The following is a 20,109-nucleotide window of genomic DNA, read 5'->3' on the forward strand; positions in this document are numbered from 1 at the left end:
AAAAAAAAAATGGTAGGAGGCCAGGTTCTGCTCTCCCTGGCACGGGGGCTGGTTTCACTCTACCTGTCAACGTGGGTTCAAGATTAGCAAGAAGTTTAGCCAGTGGTAGCCTTGTTTGCAAGATGATTAGAATGATGGAACCAGAGAATTATTTAAGTGCTACTGATAATTAAATACTGGCCAGTTAAAGGACACTCTGGTGGAGGAGAACAGGAGTTTAGGTTGGTCTAAGTCCTAGACGGAGCAGGGAGGTACAGCTGCTGGGTGGACTTGTGTCTACAGTTTTGCACACGAGGACAGTCAGCACTGAGCTCAGAGATGTGACCCAGTTATTCCTTCCTGTGGGTTCACTTTATGTATTTTACTTTTTGTTCACAAATCTATACAATTTTTTGGATAAAGTCAATTCAGAATACCAGCCCACTTTAACATTATAATTCCAACCTCAGCATGTACATAATACAAGCTTAATAATGCAGAACATTTTTAGTCTTCTAGCATATGCAGTTTCTCTATTAGCAACTTGATTGGAAGCCCTCCTACAGGCAGATTCTGTTAGTGAGTGCATTTATAAGCCTCTGTTCACCAGCCTGTGCCACAAATGGAGCCACCCCAGTTCCCAGCCTTCATGATCTTGTGGCTGGTGTGGAACCATGTGGATCAACGCGTGGTGATGCTCAGAGTCTCAAGAAGGGAGAGTGGTGGTTTTAGTATGATTTTGACTTTGCATTTCTCAAGGAGTGAACCTTCTGCTTCTTTATAACCGAAGAAAATGTATTGTGAGTATAGTTTGGTATCTCTAAATAGTCTGTGGGTGACATCCGCTTCCTGGTTCTGCTCATATGCTATTTCTCCTGCAGGGGGCTCATCTGAGCTCCCTCTGGGGAGCTGAAGGTGTGGGGGCTTGAAACACGATGCCTCCCTTCGAAAAGCAGGTGGGGAACTTTGTGGGATCCTGTCTGGCTCTTCCTGCTCCTGTTTGAAATGCCCATCAGAAAGGAGCCCCGCCAGGCTCTGGGTGAGTTGGGGCTACCTTCTCAGCAGACAGGACATAGGGCAAAGAAGGGAGAAGGTTATTCATGTCACATTCTTAGACATGTGCCCCACATTTCCCACAGTGAGCTCTTCTTGGGCTTGGTGGTTTAGGAGAAAAAACAAAGTTAGATTGAAACAAAAGGATCGAAACTTTTTCTGGTAAGGCCCTAGCCTCTCCGAGATGAAAAGAACCTGTCTCTAGTCTAGCTAGTTCTCTGATATGTGAAATTTCTTTAAATGTTGTGATGTCCAGTTTGTATTAGAATGCTTCTGGGAACAGCAAGCTCACTACTTTGCGAGGCAGTCAAGTTTGATTCTGGATGACTCACATTGAAAGTTTTCCAATAGTTTCTGATGCTGGTCTTACACTCTGCCCTGTAGAGGCATGACAGATGGTTAGGAATGTGTACCAGTTCACATGAAAATGCTGCCTGGTAGTCCGCACCCAATCAAGTAACAAGCTATATCAGACTAAATGAGTAGCAGAGTGAACGAAGATTTCTCTTCACCCACATGTTACGGAACTCTCTTGGTCTAACTTGCATGTGGGCCACAGTTTCCAGTAAGACGAAACTTACTTACTCTCCTTCTTGGAACAGAGGTACATTTCAACTCATTCTTGGTTGACTACGCGAGGTTATATTTAAGTGCTTTATATTGTTCTGGAAATATTCATGAGCTATTTTGTCAGAATGAATAAGAGGAAATTTGTGTTAATTGCCTTGGGAAAATACATTTTTAAAATAGCTTAAGAAAAAAAAAAAAGAACAGTTAAAATTTTTTTCCTAGTAAACTCACTTAGTAACATGACATTTGTAGCTAGCTTTTTAGAAATCAGGATGTGTGCCTGAAGGAAAATTTTATTTTAATCCTCTTTGACTTCACCACTGGAAAGGCCCAAGCTGTGGGTGAATGAAGTCGTCTGTGGTGAAGGAAAGGGTTAATCTCCTTCTCCACTCCCACTACAGTGAAGTAATATACACATAAAAGCGTTCCAGAATTTTTGATAGAAATTATAAGAAAGTATTAAAACTTGAGAAATGAATTAACAAGCCACCTTTTTATATAGCAGCTACGTGCTTTTTCATAAATGAATAGCACTTTATTCCACAACTGTATAAATCGTGGGCTGAAATGTAGAGTGAGCACCTGGCTTCTGAATCAATGAGGGCATGTGTTCAGATTGGAAAGAGTCTGTGCAAATAAGATTAAAAGTCTGACCTGAACTCACAAAACACTATACTCTATCTGCAGCTCAACCAATAAGTTTAAACTCTTGTCTGGGCTGCTCCAGCAGATCATTCAGATCATTCTTACTGTAGCATTAGTAATGCCAGCTACACAAAGAATGCTTATTATTTTAGCCTTCATCCCTGTTTCACTGTTCGTTTTCAGGGCAGACATGGAGGATGCACTATTTTTACCCAAATCAGATAGCTGAAATATGACTGCGAAATGAGATGACTTCCTCTGAAGTAATATGGAGTTTAATAGTGTTTCCCTTGTGCTAATCACACATGTGCTGTACTAATTCCCTTAATCCTCAAAAATCCTCTATGAGGTGGACCTTGCCACTAGCTCCACATACAGGTGAGGAAACTGAGGTGTGGAGTGGCTCAGTAACCCAGGCCACTGGTGAGTTGGGTGACAGGGATAAAAGCCTTGGCAGTCTTTCTGAATGTGGATTCCTGGCCACTCTGTGCCATTCCCTCCCCTGAGCGGCTAGCAGAACTACCGTCTCTCTGGTCATCTGGCTTCTGTTGTACCAGCTAGGAGGTTACAGCGAAGAGACTCAATAAAAAGTTCAATGGTTTAGTGATATAAGACAGAAAGAAAAAGAAAAATACCAGATGGTTTCACTCATAGCATAAAGGACCGGGGGAAAATAATAATAATAATGAACAACTATATACCAGAGACATTTTATGGGGGTGGAGAGCGGAATGGGATTAAAAATTGGGGTGGGGTAATGCACTGGATTATGGTGATGGCACAAGGGTGATTTGGTGATGGGAAGCCCACGGGGATTACAGATGAGATGGAAAAAGGCACAAAATGATGTAAAAATAAACTGTATTATTAAAAAAATTTCAGTGGTTTAAGGAAATGGAAGTTTTAATTTCCCTCCCATGTGGTGTCAGGGGAATCTTCCAGATGAGCAAGGCAGTCTTGCCCCATGGAGTCTTGCGAGGACCTGGCTCCTTCCAAGCCATTGCTCCACCATCACTAGGGAACCATGGTCATGTCTGATGGGAGCTGAGTGCTGGTCACACTCGGATTCCACCATTGGAAAGGGAAATTTCTCCCCTTGGGGAAGTGACTTGCTTTCTGCCCTACGGCTTTCAGTCCCAGGAATGATGTACAATAGGAAGGATGTACTTCAGTCCCAGGAAGGATGTACTCACCTTCCATTGGAGAGAACCTGTCACATCTTACTGGGTCTCCTTGCAGGGAGAGATGGGACGTGTAACACGGCCTTAGCTTTAGGGACACTGGGAGAGCAGAGTCTAATTACAGCTTGTAACAAGGAAAAGATAACTATTTTGATAAGAATAGCAATATGAGAAATCTTGCAAGTAAAGAAAACATTTTAAAAAGAGAACAAAGGCTACATTTTTTCTAATTAGACTTTTTTCTAATTGGAATTTCCCTAATTCCAATGATACAGATTTTTTATTTCAAACTGTCCATTATACACTGAATTCCTTATGTGAATTACACCTCTTCCTATAAAGGAGAATCTGGTGGGATAGAAAAGTAGGCATTTTGCCCTCCCGGGACCCCGGGTGGGTACACAGAATGTGCCTTCCCACTGATTGGAGGAAAGAGACAGATCACAATGCCAAAACTCCTTGACTCTGTTGGCGGCTTGCTGACGGGCACTCCTGTGAGAGGGCATTCCTGAAGTTGCCACCTGCAGTTCCCAGGCGGCCTTAGTTTTCACTCACCTACTAACTTGGGGCCCCAGCTTCAGTCCCCTAGCTCCCAGTATGGTAAGAAAACCCCTTTTGTACAACTTAGCCAGAAACAGCCCCAGTCGATTGCAGCTAAAATTCTTTAACCCACACGCTTGCTATCCAGAGGCAATCTCTGCCAACGTTTGATGTATTTTCCTTCCATCGTCTTAAACATGTATTAAAAATATATGTCAAAATATTTTTGACATAGTATTACATCTCATTTTATGCCCTTTCTAAAAATTAATATTTTTCATTTCTCAAAAGTAGCTGTGCAATAGCTTGCATTGGATGTTCCATATTTATTAAGGTCGTTAGTTTTTTGGTATGTCTTAAATGAACATCTTTTTCTTTATTATGTATCATTTTAAGATTATTAAAGGCCCTGAATATTGTTACATAAAAATTTAATTTTCACTTATCTTAAGTTTATATTTATTTACAATATACTTTACAATCCAAATATGTGGCATGTATATACTTTCTAATATATAGGTGGATCATAAAGAATTGCCAGTGTTTTGTTAGGAAATTCAAGGCCCCTTGACTTTCCCCAGGTGATATGGCTACATTGCCTTTGCAGAAATTTAGTTCTAAATCAATATATTATCTCAGGCTCTATCTTATTCTTCGATCTGCCTTCCAGAACTCTGGATGCCCCCCAGTGTCTCAGGCAGCCAGTAAGCATTGATTTTGATAGCTGTGTGCTCCAGAGTTCACCAGGCTCTTTAATTAGTATGGAAGGGAGGCTGCATTGGCAAGATGCTGGCCAAAGATGAATGTATTCTGAAAATAAGCAATTACCCACACCATCAGGGGAAGGCTGCGCTCATTCCCAGTCTCGTATTGCTTATTGGGCAAGGAGGAAATCAGGGTCAAATTAGACTGCAGTTGTCTTGGGTAGGTGGAACCATGGGCAACATGGACCACAGCGAGGAGGGAGTTCAGGGGTCCAGCTACAGTAAAAGTCCACGAGAGGTATCGGGCCAAGAAGCATCCATGGGTCAAGATTCGTGCTTATGCAGGTGGGTCTGGAGAGCTGTGCACCAGCTGAGAAAGGTAATGTGTGGAGCATGTGTTGATCTCTCTCCCACCTGAACCCCTATGCCAGGCTTCTAACCTCTATCAGGATGACACTCATAGCCCCTTCATACATTTTGTGAACCTTTACCTATTAGTTGGATGGGCTGTGGAAGACAAAATAATGGTCTCCCAAAGATGGCCAATCTGTAAGTGGTATCTGATGGTAACAGGGCTTTGCAGATACAGTTAGGGTTCAGCAGCTTGCAATGGGAAGATTGTTCTAGAAACTAAATAAGGTAAGGAAATGGATTCTTTCCTAGAAGATTCCCCAGAAGGAACAGAGCCTTGCTGAGAACTTGATTTAGCCCAATGACACCCATGTGGAACTTCTGACCTCAAGGACTGTAAGACAGTACATTTGTGCTGTTTTAGTGGTAATTTGTCACAGCAAACACAGGAAATGAGCACCAGCGTGCTGCCAGCTTGGTCTGCTTCTCCCTGGGTAAGCCTTGCTCTACTGATTGGAAACCAGAAGCCTCAGGGAGGTTTTATAGAGAAACCCCTCCTTGTGGAGGGAATTTAGGCACAAATACACCCCAGAGCCAGACAGGGTTGTAGAAATGGAATATTTGAGGCCCCACCTTTTTGAAAGAAATGATAATATACTGTCTGTTGATTAAAAAAAAAAACGCAACAGAAACTTCTCCCATTCCATAAACTCTTTGGTCAAGAGTGGAATTGTAGGTCAGAACTCTGTTTCAAACCAGCTGCTTTTATTTTCATTTGAATTTGGACTGTTCGAGAACATTATATAGTGCTTGAACTTTCCAAAGTGTTTATAGAATTTTCTTGTGTACAGTACCATTCAGTGGTGAAGGTGAATACTTAAGCTTAATTATGAGCTTCTCAAAAGAAATACTTTTTTCCAAAAAAAAAAAAAATGTACAGTATGGGAGGAGCTAATCAAGATCTCTTTGCACTTGATTTAGAAAGATAAAACTGTTGACTTCCCTCCTCTATTGTCTTCAACAGTACCTGATATTTGAATGGTATGAAAATGGTGTGACACTTTCAGTGATTGAATAACAATACAACACTTTGCTAGTGGCCAGATTTTTTTCTTTTTGGTTATTAGCACATTTGCCTTCTATTAGCTTGTTAGAAATATCATATACACACAGTTATGACACTGTCTTTAGTTTTTCAGGCCCATGCCAAAAATTCTTCTATATAAAGCTTGAGTGCAGGTAAACGAGGAAACTTGCTGTAAGGTTGGTGTCAGGAAAAGAAAAAAATCTTAGGACAGACATTGGAATTCTCTGCATTTTGCTCTGCATAGAGATTGGTGACAGGTAGTGAAATCCAAATAATTTAGTTGATCTGAAGCGACCTGTGGGAAGGTTGTGTGCACCCTTGTTTCCTCAGCAACATTCAGTCAGATAATGACTTGCTGTACCTCCCCCCCCCCCTTACAGATCTTGCTACTGGGGAGAAGATGCTGGTCCCTGTGATGTGATTTCCCAGCACAGAAGTGAGGCTCCAGGCATGCCCAGCACTGTGGGCTGCTTGAGCTGAGTGGCTCTCTGCTCTGCTCCACATGTGCTGGCTAAATCAGCTTTCTGAGTGTAAACTAGGTCATTGCCCCTGAATGTGGTAAGTCCCCAGGGCGGTGAGGTCTCCAGCTGGTCAGATTATTTCTGGTGCCATGTGTTCTGCGTGCATGCTTACCCAGGCAAGACCCAAGGGCACGGAGATAGGGAAATGATGTGCAGGTGTTGGAGAGTTTTGTGGTCAATCTGCATTTTCTATCTTGGCTGTGTCACCTAAAGCTGCTTGACTGTGGGTCAGTTTACAGATAAGAAAACTGAGGTTCTCCAAGGTGAAATAATGCACACAAGATTAAACTGTTCGTATTGTTTTTATTAACTAGTGGCATCGTAACACATTTCAAGCAGCACATTCATTTATCCATTCAGCTATGGAAAAACTAAAATGTTACAGCAGTGTCTTAACATGTGAGCTAACAGCACCTAGAAAGTCTTACACTCAAGCAAAACATGAATTTTGTACTCAATTTTTTATGTAATTTATAAGTGACTGATTTTAGTTTAAGTTCAATGTAAGCACTTTGCTTACATTGCAAATGATTAAATGATGTATTTATTTATCTCTGTTTTTTCTTTTTGATAGTGCTTCTCTGGATCACACATGGAGCTTTGTGAATTCTTAGAACAGAATAGTCAACAGAGCAGATAGTGTAGCATCAAGGCCTGATCCCACTTGCTGCTTTATTGGGTTTAATGTTCTTTTTCCCCCCGCAACTAATTAGAAAAAAGAAAAAACAGAGATAAATAAATACATCATTTAATCATTTGCAATGTAAGCAAAGTGCTTACATTGAGCTGAAACTAAAATCAGTCACTTATAAATTACAGAAAAAATTGAGTACAAAATTTATGTTTTGCTTGAGTGTAAGACTTTCTAGGTGCTGTTAGCTCACGTGTTAAGACACTGCTGTAACATTTTAGGTTTACATCTTTGTTTTTATAGCCATTAATTTTTCTATTGAAATTAATATGCTAACATTTCATAATCCATAAAAATAGTAACTTTACGTAAAAGAAATGGCCAAAGCCAATTAGCATGTATTAATTTTCATATGAATCCTAACTCATTAGGCATCAAAGTGTTTTCAGAGGAATGCACGCTATTTTTCAACTATGTGCTATGGTGAAAAGACATGGTTATCTTTGCAAATTTAACCTTTGAAATGGCAAACAGAATTCTGTTGATTCTGTTATATTTGTTATATTCTGTTGAGTTTTAGATAAAATATTTTTGTAGTTTCTGATTCCATTGTCAAAGTAGAGCTTCCCATACTTTTTCCATCAGAATCTTCCTTACTGGGCAGGAGCCCAATAAGTGGCGTGAGGTTCTGGCTGCGGAGCCTGGGCTATATGGCTGTCTGAATGGGTAGTTTGATGGACTGAAGTGCGTTGTTTACAGTGAGTATCTGATGTCTCCAAAGAGAGGGTGCAGACTGGACACTCTGGCCACATGGTGACCCACATGGTGCAGCAGACCTTTCCTATCGTGCCTGCTGCTCCTCTCAGAAGAGTGTTTCAGTCTGTCTGCCTGTTCTGCTCCCCACTCTGTCTATGATGAACCCTCTCACTGCCCCTGCACCTCTGGCCTCTACCCCAGTTTTGTATGCAGAAATAAATAAATTTTTAAAAAAAGAGAGGAAAGATTCTATATGTAAGTGGTATGACAGTGTTTGTCTCTGTGGTTTATTTAACTTAGCATGATGCCCTTAATATTCATCAGTGTTGTTGCAAATGTCAGATTTTCTTCTTTTTTTATAGGCAAATAATATTTCATTGTGTATTATATAGGTATATGTGTGCATTGTGATCTATCTATATATCTAGCTACCTACCTACACACTGCGGCTAGATTAAGGACCCAATATTATTTAATGCAACGAAATTAAGCACCTTGTGTGTCCTGGCTGATCCTTGAAGACCTTATGCTTTCTTTCGAAATTAGCTTCAGATGGTAAATGTCAGCAGGTTAAGATCCCTCTTTCCAGCTTTGCATCATGGAGAGTGCAGGATCTTTATGTTAGACATGGTCAAGGAACCTCACTTTCTCTTACACGTTCTCATCCTTCCTTCAAAGACATACATATACATAATAAGAAAAAATATGTTAAAAACAGACTAGTGAGTCAAAGAGAAATATATAGGAACCTATGATTTGAGTTAGGGCTGAAATTTCAGTTACTACTTAAAATGTGGCCTGTTGTTTTCTGTATACTTGCTAAACACAAATAGCCCTCAGATTTGTAGCAGTTAGCAGGTAGAAAGACTCTTTTTTCCCAGTTCACAACATACATGAGGCAAAGACAGTTACTCAGGAGAAATTCAGTTCTTTCTGACTGTGAGAGCTCTCGTAGGGCTGAGAGGAACCCTGTCAGTACCCACAGCATCTCAAGGCTGTTTAGGATTGATGATTTTGGGTTATAGCAATCCAGGTGAGGGTGGAAGTTTATTCCTATTCATTGTGGTCTGAGGGTTTCATGGAGGTGGTGACACTTGGAGAAAGGAGTCTGTGGAAATAAGCCCTCTTTCTGCAGAGCAGGACTTTGTGTGGAGATACCAGAGGAGGCAATGTGGACACGTTTAGGGATGGGTAAATGATTTGGACTTTATCAGCGAAACAGCGGTAAGCTGTGAAGTGTTTTGGGCTGGGGAAGTGAAATGATCAAAGCAGAGTGTTTTTGAAAATTGCTAAGTCCTCACAATGGGAAGACACTGCATGCAATTATTATTTGTTCTTATAAAATAAAAACAGTACATTGATAGCAAGAAAAGAAAAGAGCATGTCTCTTCAACTAGATCAATTTAAAAGTACAAATGTATTTTGTAATCATGCATTTCTGTCCCAGCAACTTAGGAATGGTGCAAATTTGTTTCAGCTGCAGTCTTTTGGCTTTTACTGTATAAATAGGAAAATAAGATGAGAAATAGAAAGCTTTTATTTTGAGCTTTTCAGGCATAGTAGGTGGGGATTTTCAGTACTGAGCAATGGATGGGAGAGAGTTCCTGAGGCTCCTGTCTGTCCTGTTCTGCCTGAGGCCAGGTGGACAGGACAGGGGCCCTTGTGGGCTCTGGGCCACAGAGATACTTGGTGCCTGCCACATGCCAGTGTGAAACACTTTCTAGCCTTAAAGAAAGCAGCCTTCAGAAATATGATTGGGTTTGTGGTCCCTGGGTGATCAAGCTGGGGTTGTGGCTGAATTGGTCCCAATCTGAAGCTCAGGAATCTGGGTCCTGAGGACCATGTAATTGGGCATGCCAGCTGTTCGGTGTTACCTGATACCAAAACCACACAAAGGAGCAACATGGAGGAGTTTTTAATAGTGGAATTCTCTTTGATGGTATTTGTAATATAGTGATAGGCAAGATATTTTGTCACTCACATGACCAAAATCTATTCCTCATTTATATCTGGAGTTCATTCATAGTTCCTGACTCATAGCTTCCAAAAGTGTTTGGAATTTCCCCAGTGTCTCTTTATTGTTATTGAGGTGACATTTGAGGAAGCCCTGAAGGTTGGAGACTGGTGGTCAGAAGAACTAGCCATGTAATTAGGGGGTTGGAACTTCCAGTCTCCTCCCAGACCTCTGGGAAGGGGAGAGGGAGTGGAGGTTGAGTCAGTTGTCCATGTCCAGTGATTCAGTCAGCGATGCCTATGTACTGAAGTTCCCATAAATCACAAGTGGAAGGGTGCAGAGAACTCAGGTGGGTGGACACGTGGGGGGTGTGCCTGCAGGGGCAGGGAAGCTCTGTACCATCTCTCTATACCTCACCCTGAGCATCTTATCATTTGCTGCCCCTGAGTTATATCCTTTGTAATAAGTTGGTGCTCTAATAAATAAATAGGTTTCCTTAGTTTTGTGAGTTATTCTAGCAATTTATCCAACCCGAGGAGGGAGTATTAGGAAATTGATTTGTCGCCAATCTGGCAGAAGCACCTGGAGGGTGGTCTTGGGAAACTGAGCCCTTAACACTGCTGGTGTCTGAGAATTGCTTGTGGTAGAGGAAAACCTCCCTATACTCTCATATTGGAACTAGATCCAGGAGCCCTAGATAGTATTGTGGTGATAATAAGACTCGTCCTGTTTGTCAAAACCTTTATAACTGTACACACAGTCTGGCAGTGAACTAATTCACAGCCTTGAGGCCCCAAGTTCACTGTGTTCCACATCCTCAGGAGTATTTGTCTGTGTAGTTCTAGTGTCTCTATGACCCCAAATCCCCACCCAGAGATTTTCTGCAGTACTAAGGAGAAAGTATATTATAGAGGCCCTGTCAGCAGTCATGGAGTAAATTTGTTTGAGCTTTGCTTCTGTCACATGAGGTAACAGCTCAGTACCTTCCTCCAAGGAAATTAAAGCTGCTCATTAGCTACTCAGTGAGCCTGGTGATGATACAAGGGGGCAAAGGGAAGGTCAGTCTGACACAGGTGTCCTCTGTGGCCACTCTGGGTGCCTGCTCTGCAGGTGTCCTGCCCTTTCCTGCAGCCTGTGTAGGCTCTCTGGCCTGACAGAGAGGGTTGGGACTGCACATTCTGTCTCCTTAATGGTCTCTTCTGAAAGGCTGTGCATTTCACCTCCCACCCCAATGCCTCATGACCTTTGTCCTTATGACCACAAGAGTTTATATTAGGAGGTCTTAGTGTACATGATGACTGGAGTCCCTGTGGAATCACCCAGTACATCAGTATATCCAGTGGGGCCAGGAAGCAGTGCTGGGTGGTGGAGAAGCCTTCAGAAGGTTAGATCTATATATTGACTTTGTCAGTGATGTGAACTTTAGCAAGTTAGTGGAGCTTGGTTCCCTCATGCCAAAATTTTGGATGACAGTACATTTTACCTTTTAAGTTTTTTGGCCTCAATTACAATAGATAGGGAGTGCAAAAGCACTGAGTGCTGTTCTTGGGATGCAGTAAACTCTCTCTCTAGCCCCTCTCTGCCCAAAGCAATTATTTCTTAAAATTATAATTATACCAAAAAAAAAAAAACCACCTTAACATAGTGCTTATCACATGCATTATCTCATTTAATCACCACAACAGTTCTGTGAATTAAGTATTAACTTTTGCCCTATTTATCTCTGCTGAGGCTTAGAAGTCTGAGGCAGTTGCCTAAGGCCCTGAGCTAGTGAGGCGACAACAGCCGACTTTCATGCGAAACCTGCAGACCCTGAATTGTTTTTAATTACTACTATATTCAGATAACTAACAGAGAAGGATCAAGTGAAACTGAACTTTGTGCCCTTTGTGTATTTGGAGGTTGAAGGAGAGTTTGAAGTATTATAAAAGTGACATATTAATTAAAAAAGGAAAAAGTTTATATTGTATTATCAAAGAACAAATAGTTTTGCTTGAGATACAAGATAAGCAATGTATAGAAAGTACAATTCTATAGGCATACCTCAGAGATACTGCAGGTGTGGTTTCTGACCACTTGATAAAGCAAACACAAAATTTTTCAACACAAAAATTTGGGATCCCCAGTACACATAAAAGTTGTGTTTACACCAACGTGTGTTCAATTAAGTATGCAATATAGCATTATGTCTAAAACAACCCAGAACACATACCTTAATTAAATGTGATGCAGAGCTATGAAGTGAGTCCATGTTGCTGGAACAATGGTGCCCATAGATTTGCTTGATGCAAATTTAATTTGTAATTACAAACTTTAATTTGTTAAAAAAAAAAAAAGAGCAGTACCTGTGAAGCATAAGATAAAAAAGTGAGGGATACTGATAACAATAATATAAAATCAACACTAAGGAAAACCCTGTATTAGGTGAGGTAAAACAAATTAAAAATTAGTCTACCTGCCAGACAGAGCGTACCAAGTGCAGAAAGAGAGGTAAATGCATTCTCTAGTCCATGGAGGAAGGAGAGGGAAAAATGAGGACTTACAAGTATTTAATCATTTGTAACATTTGAGATGGATTTTGATATCTGGAAATAAATAGGGAGGTCATTCATGGTGGAAGGACAGGAAGAAAATGCTGAGGCACTTCAGTGTCTAGTTGTAGATGCAGAAGGACAGGAAGAACTTCACACTGAACCTTACAGGGAGTAAAATCAGAACAAAGGGTAGGGTAACAACTAATCTTGAGCCAGTGGAGAGTACTGAGATTGTAAGGCCCACAACACAGGGAGAGACAGGCCCTGCAAAAAGAGACAAGACATGAGCAATGGCTTACCTGGACAGGAGACGGCTGAAGACAAACTGTTCTGGAAGTGCGTAAGAAACTCAACCTGAATTCTTCTCTTGTATCTTCCCCACAGAACAAAAGCTTTATGTTGGGAAAAGGACAATAAGCACTATCATTTTTAGGACATTGGTGAAATCTGACTATAGCCAGAAAAGAAAACAGGATAGCATATCTCAACCCCTGGGGAAGGGGCAAGATTATATCCTGGATTCAGGACTGTGATTTCAGCAGTGGGCAGAATCATTGAAGGATTGGCAGTATATAGTATATACCACCTTCATGAGACTCAGGGATGCAGTGCCTGCAGAAGGCAGAGACTTAATCAGAGCAGCAGATGATAGTCTCCATCACATTTCACCAACAGCCTACTAAGCATGGAGTAGAAAGTGATTTTCAAGAGGCAAAACTTCTTCGAGTGTAGGCAAAGGAAAGACTTAAGGTTGAGGGTACAACCAACAGACTCTTTGAACTGGCCCTCATCCTAAACACAGAGTATCTCTAGAGGAATGAGGTGCCTATGGGGCACAGAGGGTATCCACAGCAACAACGTCTCAGAAACAGCCCAACTCCTAGTTAGATTAGCTCAATTCTCATACCAAGGGCCTGTAGAAGGAAAGGTGTGCCCATTTCTAGGTGTTAAATATTTACTTCAGTCTCTTTTCTATATAAGATGTCCAACTTGCTTTTTTTTAAAAAAAAAATATTTACTAAGATGTCCAATGAAAAATCACTAGACATATGAAAAGGCAACAAACAATGTCAACAACTAAAATAGCCATGTCAACAACTTGACATGAGTTCAATCCCCGCTTGCCCTGGAGGTGATCCACTTGGCGTGGCAGACCTCTCCTGACCCACCTGCTGCTCCCGTCAGCAGTGTACTTTGTTGATCTGCCTGTTCTGCTCCCTGCTCTGTCTCTGGTGGATCCTCTCACCACACCTGCACCTCTGGCCTGTACCCCAGTTCTGTATGAATAAATAAATAAATCTTAAAAAAAAATAACTATGATTAAGTCCATCCTTGGTGGACAATGTTAAAGATCATATAGGTCAATAGAAATTATCCAAATTGATGGGCATAAGACCTGAAACCATAAAATATATGGAAGAAAATATAGGTAAAATACTACAAGACATACATCTCAACAACATTTTAAAGCCTCTTCCCCCAAAGCTAAGTAAATGAAGGAAAAGATAAACACGTGGTACTATATCTAACTGAAAAGCTTCTGCATAGCAAAAGAGACATTAATTAAGACAAAGAGACACCCTACTGACTGGGGAAAAAATCTTTGCACTCCATACAACAGACAAGGGATTGATCACAAAGGTATACAAAGAACTCACCAGATCAGCAAAAAACAAAACAAACAACCCAGTCAAGAAATGGGCAGAAGAACTTAAAAGATACCTATCCAAAGAGGAATTGCAAATGGCCAACAGGTATATGAAAAAAAATGTTCAATATCCCTCATGAATAGGGGGATGCAAATCAAAACCACAATGAGATACTACCTCACTCCAGTAAGAATGGCACATATTCAAAAAACCCAACAACAAGTGTTGGCGAGGATGTGGTGAAAAAGGAACTTTCCTACATTGCTGGTGGCAATGCAGACTGGTACAGCCACTATGGAAACCTGTATGGAGATTCCTCAGACCCAGCAATTCTACTCTTAGGCATCTTAGCCACAGGACACAAAAACATTAATTCAAAAGGCTACATGTGCAGTACTACTTACAACAGGTAAATCCTGGAAACAACCCAAATGCCCAAAACTAGATGATTTATATATATATATACACTATATCTTCTTAATCCAGTCATCTAGTATACACACACACACACACATACACACACATATATACATACAGTGGTATACTACTCAGCAATCAAAAAAGATAAACTCATGCCATTTGCAGCAACATGGATGGAGCTGGAAGGGATTATGCTCAGTGAAATAAGTCAGAAGGAAGACAAAAATGATTGAATGGTTTCAGAGGAATTTAAGAGAACCAAATAAGACATGGAGAGGGGGAGTGTATTGTTATTACAATACAAAACACAACAAAAACAGACAATTATTAACCAGAGAGATCCTACAGGGGAGGGGGACAGAGAGGGATCAGAAGGAGGGAGGAATGTGGGGGACTATGGTGATGATGGGTGGAAGAGAGGGGGAAATAAACATTGCTGTAAAATGAACAATAATGTAAATAGATATATAAATAGAAACACAAAGAAAAAGAGTCAAATCATTAGGAAAAGAACAAAACAGGAAAGAAACATTTGAGAGCCACTTTATTGGGATGGTAGAGGAAGAGTGGGTATTGGGATCTGAGAGGGAGAGTGGGAAGAAAAAAAATTTGAAGAGATAATGACTGAGTAATCACCCAAATTAGTGACACCAAATTGCAGCACTAAGAAATTTAGAGAATATCAGGCAAGGTAAACATAATGAAAGAAAATATATGTAGGCATACCACATTTAAACAATATAAACAAAAGAAAAAGAGAAAACCTTAATGACAACCAGAGGGAAAGAGACACCTTATAGAGGAAGAAAGGTAAGAACTACAGCAGCCCCCTTTCCAGAAACTATGAAAGTTAGAAAACAATGGAGTCACATTTTAACTGCTAAAAAAAGTGGTGAAAATCTGTTTCAGAAGTGAGACAGAAAAAAAATCATACAAACAAAACTCTAGAAATCCATTGTCAGTCAGAATACTTGCATGACAGAGTTGAGCTGACTAAGAAATGTTGAAGAAAGGCTTTTACGCAGAGTGATTATGGTACTACATAGAATCTTGGATCTTGAAGAAAAATGGGGAGCACTGAAAATGGAATAAATGAAAGTGAAGCTAAATTAATTTTTTTCTGTTTTTACCTGCTTTAAAAGAGAACATCAGCCAAAGCAAAATTAGCTACAATGTATGATGTATTTCTAACGTTCATTTTAATATGTGTGGCAGTACCAGAAGAGTGGCATACATTATAAGATATGGCACTGAGAGAGAGAGTGAGACTGACTCTGCCCAACATGTCTCCTTTATATATATCCCAGACATCTCAAAATGGCTGCTTAGCTCTGCCTTGGGTCCTCACAGTCTTCCCTTTGGTGTTGCTTGGAGTTATAGTTTCAGTGACTGGAGTAGGGGGTGGAGTCCACAGAACCTATATCTATAGAGTTTGTTCGGGACATCCTTTCCTCCTAACAAAAGCACTATGTACTGGGTGGCTTAGAAACACAGAAATTTATTGTTTCAGATGTGGAGGTTTGAAGTGTGAAATGCAGTGGAGGACAGGCCTGTCTGTGCTCCTTCTAAAAGCTGTAGGAGAGATCCTTCCTTGCCCCTTCCAGCTTCTAGTGTTTGGCAGACTCCTTGGTGTTCCTTGACTTGCAGGGAGAGTGCCCTAATCACTGACTGTTGTCACGTGACACTCCCTTTATCTTCACATGGAAATCTTCTAATAGGGAACTCACCAGACACAGTGAGAATATACCTGCTTTGGTATAACCTCATCATAGCTAATTACATCTGCAGTGATCCCACTGATAAATAAGATCACATTCTAAGGTACTGGGGTTAGGGCTTCAGGGTTTCTTTCTGTGGGGGAATGCAGTTTAACTAACATAATTGTTGTCTTTACAGAATTTTCTAGGGAAGTCCAGGTTAGTATTTAAAATCCACTGAAATGCTGCACCCTGTAAGAAGCTTTTTATGGATCTCTCTCCCACTACTGTTACCTGCTTCCCAAATAAATTGTATCTCTTAAGAGGCTCATTGTCCTATCTATGCACTGTGGCTCACCTTCTTAGGAGATGGAAACCATCCAGCCATTCTCTGTCCCTTGAAGAGCCCATAGGCACTTCCTTGTGTAATACTTAGGAATTCACAAATGCCCATACACCATTATTTGGAAATTCAGAGATAAGAATTGGGAATTCAGGATAAAGGAGCAATTAGAGTAGCTAGAAAGGAATCAGGTGAACTCTCCTGACAGAGGTGGGAATGTGTATTGGGAGATGGGAGAAAAAAAAAAAGAACATTCTAGGCTGTTTCTTGAAAATTTTACTTCCTTTGTCTTGAAGGATCGGAAGTTGACTGTGACACCCTATGATGATGTTTGTGAGTGTTCTGCTCCGGCTCCGCAAGGTGGCTCCTGACCGGCCATTGTGGGTTATTTTGTTCACTGTTTACTGAGGTATTTGGGACACTACAAGCTCTGCTGTCTGCACAATTTGCATACCCCATCTGTGTCATTATGCAGGCATTTAGGCACCTCAGTGAGATGGTCACTTGTCTTTAGTAAGTAATCAATTGTCCACAGTAGAAGCATTTAGGGCCACTGGGCCTTTGGAGACCAAACAGTGAATTTTTGGAAAAATGCTAGTGAGTACAGGTGGACACTGCAATTTGACAGGGCTGTAGCTACCTCCTTGCCTTGGTCTCCTTCCACAGGCAACCCTTCCTGTCCCTGTCTCCTATTAGCAGATTCTCTTTGCACTAGCTGTTTCTCGAACAACTTTCATTCAAAATAACATGTTGTGTAATATAGAGAAACAAAACCCCTTAAGGGCCAGGCAAACCCAACCCAATAGCTGAAGAAATCTGACTGTACAATGGAGGGGGAGGAAAGTTCCTGGGGTTGGGGGTACAGTAGGAGATGGTGGAGAGTTTTGGTGGCAACATGTACCTCAAGACATGTGATCCTATGTCTTTGAATCACATTTACTTCCGTGTCATAAACACAGTTACTCAACAACAACAACAAAATTAATATGTCATGTTGGATGACCTGCTTGGGGCCTAGCATGAGGTTAAGCTGCCTTTGTGACACCCCTTTAACACACCTCATAGTGTTGGTGTACAAGACTGCCTGGCTTTCATCACAGGGCACTTGAGCTTCTGTATTTCATCATCAAAGTGAGGCCTCTAAAATTTATTGTTGCGCTTATTGAAATTATTGCTTTTCTACTTCCTCCCCTTTCCCTTTTCCAACAGGAAGGAAAGGTTTTCTGCTGCTGTAAAATTGATAAACATTTCAGGATGGAAATACCAGCTTTAAAATTTTTAGCTTCTGTCCTACCCCTTCCTCTGCTACAACTCAGCTGGCACTTTTAATGATTATTTACTTTTTAGTGGGCCTGGGTGAGCACAAAGACAATGAATTATCCTTTAAAGATATATAAGAACCTAGACTTTAGTTGCCCTCTGCAATATATTTATATTGAAAACATAATTTAAAAATAGGACAAAATATAAAGATTGACCCCAAATCTCAGAGATAGTGGCAGGGTTCTAGGGGATGCTGACCCTCACAGTCCTCCCTGGAAACTGTGGAGACTGTCTTATTAATCCTTCTTCTTTCTGTTGTTCTAAGTAAAACGTCAGCAAAGAGCTTGAGGCAGTAATTCAATCGAATAAAAGAGGAGAATGTGAAATAGACAATCTATGAAGTATTTAACAGCACTCTCCGCAGCCCTCATGGATAAATATAACAGGAGCACAAGTGCTCATGATGAATTCAGGAGCATCGCTTCTGAAACTGCAAACAGTAATGGTAAGAAATAATTACAGGGTTTCAGCCCAATTTAATGCATTATGCACGAAGTTTTAAATGAAGAAGTTGTACCCTTCAAACGTGTTCTTTTCTCTGGCGTTCTCTCTCTCTCTCTTTTTTTAACTCAGGGAAGTCCATCGAGTGATACAGCAGGCATTCATGGGGCCACACCCTAGTATTAATAAACATTAACATGGTGCCCTGTTTAATTCAGTTCTTTTGAAGTGAAAGAAATCAAATATTTTTTATATGAACTCTTTGTCCCCCCTCTGCTCCTGAGGGAGACAGAATGGTGAACTGGGTGTATTTCTGTCACCAAACATATATACTGGTCATCGACTTCTTTTATAGGGCTCATCCTTTTACAGATGATGTTACTGCCTGTGACATGTGCCATAAAATAGACTAAATGATTGCAGTAACCTTGCTCAGCTGACTCTCAGCTGGTCATTATTTCCAGACATATGGATTATAAACCCAATTCACTTCCCCTGCGTAGTCATGCTGTGTTAATTTTTAATTATGCATTTTATGGAATGAAAGAGACAATTAAAATTAATTTATGCCTTCTTTTTGGGTATTTTTTTAACATTTTAAATCAGAAGTTGGAGTTAATTTCCAGGGATGGATTAAGCAAATATAACGGCAGTGTTTTCCTGCAAGTGTTCCTTAAGGAGGGAAACTTGAGCCGCCAGGGAGTAAATATTTCACACACATTGCCTTGCCTCCTTCCAGGCTGCGGAGTGAAAATAAATACTTAAGTCTTTTTTGTACCTTCTGGGGCCAGGTTCTCCCACCTGGCTTTCCCTCCCCTCCATGTCAGGTTAGCCACCCCCTCCCCAGAACAAACGCCCGGAGGTCACCTTTCAAAGAGGAGGGTGGGGCCCAGCTTGGGCTGTGTCTCAGGAACCCTTGAGGGACCCTGGAGAACTCTCCTTCAGTGTCACCCCCAAACACATCTGAATCTCTGGGAGTGGGGTTGAGGGTATGTGAAGACTCATTAGTGGTTCCTGAGACTCTCCCAGGGACTCCGCTGCTGGCCAAGTTGAGACATGCAGCTTTCAGCCCTCAGCCATCCTGGGCTGTGCTCTTGGACTTGCCAAGTGCTTCTGGCACTTACATTTTGTTTTATTAGTTCAAATTGCACTTCAGACAGGCCTTCCTGGAGCAGCTGTCTCAAGCAGTTCCCCATCTCTCACCAGCTGACCCAAAGCACTACCCCCTGTTTTATTCCTTCCTAGCATTGGAGTCATCTGAAGCTGTCAGTTTGTGCATTTGTACCTCCCCCCCCCCACACAGCCCCCACTCACCCCTCCCAACCCCCTACTAGAACACAAGCTCCTTGAAGGCCTGGGCCCTTGTTTTCCTGTTACTTAGAATTTTTTTTTATTAATGGTAATACTGGTTTACAACATCAGATAAGTTTCAGGTGTCTAATTTCACACCTCCTTGCTTTGTTGTATTCCTGGGGCCTGAATGGTGCCTGACATACCATGCATAAGTAAGGTATTTGTTAAATGAGAATTCATTCTAATATCAAGGTGCATTAAAAAGCCATTGTGGCCCTCCCTGGTGGCGCAGCGGGTTAAAGCACTGCACTAAGAAGCTAAAGCCACTGCAGCATGAGTTCGATCCCGGCCTGCCCCGGAGGTGACCATATGGCGCGGCAGACCTCTCCTGACCCGCCCGCTGCTCCCCTCAGCATTGTACTTCGTCGATCTGCCTG

The sequence above is a fragment of the Condylura cristata genome, unplaced genomic scaffold, assembly GCF_000260355.1.
Source record: "Condylura cristata isolate star-nosed mole 26May11 unplaced genomic scaffold, ConCri1.0 scaffold00014, whole genome shotgun sequence".
In the NCBI taxonomy this organism is placed as follows: Eukaryota; Metazoa; Chordata; class Mammalia; order Eulipotyphla; family Talpidae; genus Condylura; species Condylura cristata.